Source organism: Phaseolus vulgaris, chromosome 11 (genome assembly GCF_000499845.2).
Source record: "Phaseolus vulgaris cultivar G19833 chromosome 11, P. vulgaris v2.0, whole genome shotgun sequence".
NCBI classification, from domain to species: Eukaryota; Viridiplantae; Streptophyta; class Magnoliopsida; order Fabales; family Fabaceae; genus Phaseolus; species Phaseolus vulgaris.
Window position 1 is genome coordinate 52891646 of NC_023749.2, and position 4518 is coordinate 52896163.

The window sequence follows — 4518 nt, forward strand, 5'->3', positions numbered from 1 at the left end:
CTCACACAAGAAGGAACAAATGGTAAAACACTAGAACGTGTATGGTGTAGCTCTTTCTGGTTTCTATTGTATATGCTTTTTGGGGAAAACCAGTGTGGTTTATTCTTGTACAAACTTTTCGTTTCCTGCTTTTATTGTTTGGAGATGTTGGTTAAGATATATATAGAGACTGTTGTATGCTGTATAGCACCTTTTCAGTAGACACGAGTTTTTTTTTTTTATAAGAGTTCAGATATTCATTAAATACTCATTTGGTTGAAAAATAAAAAGAAATTATATCAGCAATGTCATTCATCAATCTAGCTTGTTTATGTTTATTGTAGTCTATAACAGATTTTAGCATGAAGTGAATGGTAACATACAAATGTATATAACTTGAACCATTGTTTGTCACTCATATTACACTTAATTATGCTACATTTATGTGCCATCTGATTATATGCTGATTTATTGGTTACATGCATGTCTTTTGTTCGTAACATAACATTTATTTATTAATAATAATGTTATGGATATGATTTAGGTTCATATAAGAAATAACCATCACTGAAATTTTGTAAATTGAATAATTAAACTTTAAACTTTAATCTGATATATAGAAAGGGGTCAATACGTAAACTTTGATCAAATTTTTGAACATAGATATGTAAATATCAAGGTTTTGGGTGCATTGTTATATATCCTTATTACAGCAAGCTAAAGCATGAAGTACAATCAATATTAAAAAGGGATACTATAAGAATATTTTAACCCTTATATAAGTGCCAAGAAGAATCACAAACCAAGCTTGTAATCTAGGAAATCAGAGACGTTACATAACAACAAAAACATAAACAAACCTAAACTACTTTAGCTTGATTCAACATTTGTCACAAATGCATAGAATCTTTTTTCTCCAGCACCACACGACTTTCTGCCTATACCAAAACTACATATTTTCACATGTGTTAGGCTAAGTACTACCCAACATACTTGTTAAGAGAATTTCAACCACTTTGCACCAAGCCAATTGCTTCACCTAATTTGAAGATGCCTTCCTTCCAAAAATTCCAACAATTGGAAACAAAGTATGTTAGTTTCAAGTGAGAGTATAGTAACAAATTCTAACATTTTGTTTAATTGGAAATAAAGATGCAAGTGAGAGTATGATTAACCTTGTGTAAATGATATTCTCTTTTTCTACTCTATGATAGAAGCTTTCTTTGTTTTGTCTTGAGGAATTGTTTGGTGCATCACAGTTGGAAGCAGAAAATGCATCTCGAACAACAATGCTTTGGTACATTTGCATGCCTTTTGTTATGTAAAGAAGATCGAAAATAGTGTTACTCATTAAAAGATGAATACATTAAAACATTGTAGCAAATGATATTGTAGATGTTTGAGTTGTCTTAATGAAAATCTAAATCACAAATTATGTAAGATCAAATTGGACTCACCTACAACCTGCAAGCTCACCACCTTTTATCATCATCATTGCATCACAATACCTAACAACACAATACATGAATCAATGTCCAGAAAAAATGTTAAATTAATTAAAATGGGTGTCAAATCCACCAAGACTTGTAGCCATAACTTAGAATAGAATAGGTGCTGATAAAAAAAAACTTAGAATAGGCTGAAACAATAAGACATGTGAAATAAATAAAAAGTCCACTTTCAAATTAAAAACAGATTAATCTAACATAAAAGTACTAATTACACAAAAACAATTTTCACACTAACAATATGATATGAGTTTGTAATATAAGAGTAGATGTTAGAAAATAATTTTAGTGAATAATATTCTGATAATGTCACTAATGTGCTTATCTCTTCCACAATGGTGCTTCTCTTTTTACCTGTCTGCAAAAATTGCATGGTTTAGGGGATGAAAAAAATAAAGTCTTGTATTAATGTAGGTAAGTATATAATCATGAAGGAAATGGTTAAAAATTGGTGACAAAAATATCATTCCCCAGAAACAGATATAAAAAAAAAATTAATTAGAAGAATATAATTATGTAAATTTTGTTGACAGAATTAATTTAAGCATGAAAGATGAGAATACCTGTGGTATGAGTGTCACAGCAGCAGCTTTCCTTCAGCAAGCAAATATGAGAAAGACGAAAGGAGGCGCCGTATGAGTTTAGCCTTTTAGGTTAAATTTATATAGCCAAATACGAGGACCCACATTGCAAATAAAATCTATCATTATTTAATTATTTTTATTAAATAATAATACTAAGTTAAATTATTGGAAGGTGCACATAGACAAATTATGATGTGTAATATTGTTTTAAAATATGTATAAATATACAAACAATTTTTAACTAGTATAAAATATGTATACATTTATGGACAACTTTTTAAGATTATTAGTATAAAATAAATAAAAAATTTCTAAACAAATTATCAATTTAGTCAAATAAATTTTTTATATTAAATTGAATGATAATGCATTTTTGGAAAGAATATATTCAATTATTTAAACCATTATTTAAACCATTTGATGGAGAATATTAATATACACATTTGAGTTCTCTTAATCAACGTCCTAATATTTTAAAAATTAAAATTTAAACAACTAGAAAATATGAGGTGAAAATCTTTTTAAATTATGAGGTGAAATTCTTACAATAATAAATTATGAAATAATATTTTTAAAATTTGTATAAGCATTTATCATCTTTAAAATAAGAATAAAATAAACAATTATATTCAATAAAAGATTATCTCCGTCGTTAAATAAAAGTTTCATTTTAAAAATTTTGTAGTTGACTTAATTTGTTTTTTTATTAAAATAATTAATAAATAAAGTTATATATTGGTATAAATAGATCAATTTTTTTTCAAAGCTTTCAATATTTATGTTGTTCTTAATATGTTGAGACGGTCTGGTTATTTTTTTGTCTTTTTTAGTTTTATCTTAGTCTCTTCTTAGTTCATGGTACCTGTGAATATATTTCGATGTTCAAGTTAACTTTGATTCAAGTAGAAACTCAGAGAAAAATTAAACCTATGTTAATAATCGCATAAATTCTACCTACTTGGGGGTATTCTTTTATTTATATTACTCTATATGAGTTTATATATGTACTTTGATAAGTATTTTGTATATCGGGAGTTTGATGGACTGTTTCGAGGTTGTACACAAATTATATTACGAAAACTATAAATGAGACTCAAAACATCTTGGATATAATATGAAACATCGGTATCGAATTCTTCTTGACATTCTGAAGGCTTCTCGATTCCATACATTACCACCCCATACTCGAATTTGCTTTGTGGTCAGTCTTTAAAGAAAAGTTTAATTTTCTTTACCAAGATCCTTTCAGTACCGTGTAATATACTTGCTGATAAAAAAAACAAAAAAAAAGTATTGTGTAGTATATTGGACCCCTAGACTGGAGTATGCATAAGTGTACAAATAGTTTATAAAGGTTTGTATAGTCCTTGAGAGCCACACTTGTTAGAGATTATCAAGCTTCATGAGATCGTAGCCATTGAATGTGAAAGGATCTGATGGTTGAGGTGTCGCAATTGTACACTTTCGCTTGCTACATGTGTTAGAGATGTGAGAGGTTGTGAGAAGTTCTTATCAAGAAGGAGAGTCGGTCCTACTTCTATAACAACGATGCTTTTAGGTTTTTTCTATACTTGACTAAGGACCTCGTAAGATATCGCGTATGGTTGAGATTTTAATAACTAGTGAGAACTTGGAGATTTTGTTTGTGTTTTGGGTCAACTCCCTCCTAAAATTTCAGTTTGAAAACTCCTCAACACATACTTATTGCCTTCTCGTGATATTGACAATATATTCATTGTTTTTAAGAAACGTTTGTGATTTTCACTCGGCTAATTCCTTTTTAATGATGCATATATATATGTATATATATATATATATATATATATATATATATATATAATAACTTTTGTCATTCTTCAGGATAGTAAAATATATTTCAAGGAGTTTTGTCTCAATAGACAAGGTGAAATTTCTGAGAAGGGAAAAGTCACCCTGACCCCTAACGAGGGTTATTAGCCGACTCTAAGATTAATTTTTCTTGTAGTGAATTACAATATTAAAAGTAGTTGTGACTTGGGAATTTGCTTCTTGGATGCACTTAGAAACATTTTCTTTTGTACAATGTTTGACTCCTTCCTAAATGATGTGAAATTATTAGATGCACAAGAACAAATTCCTTAACAGACAGTTAATGGAAGGAGTATTCGTTTTTAGAACCAATTTTTTTCATTTTCATAAACAACGTCAATGTGTCAGAAACAGTAAATCATCTTTTCTTTACATGCAAAGTAGCTTCTAAAGTGTGGTGTATGACTGATGTGTGGGTTGGTAGAGCTTTTGTACATTGTGATAATGTTACTCAACATTTTGAACAGTTTGGCTTTATGGACCTAAGTTATGTGGATAATTGTGTTTGGAAATGTATGTGGATATCCATTATTTGGGGAATCTGGAATCATAGAAATAAGATTATTTTTAATAGTGGAGTGGTAGATCCTATTGAAATT

The 4518-nt window shown here is 28.8% G+C and overlaps 1 long non-coding RNA gene across 1 annotated transcript; it reads right to left on the reverse strand.

Moving 5' to 3' along the window:
* Positions 1–697: 697 nt before the first annotated feature.
* On the reverse strand, positions 698–2115 carry LOC137830960 (uncharacterized). The gene is made up of 4 exons (XR_011084298.1): positions 2051–2115; positions 1437–1487; positions 1155–1290; positions 698–1033 (listed from the first exon to the last, which is right to left on the reverse strand). It is a non-coding gene; the product is annotated as an uncharacterized lncRNA (long non-coding RNA).
* Between the last annotated feature and the right edge of the window lie 2403 nt (positions 2116–4518).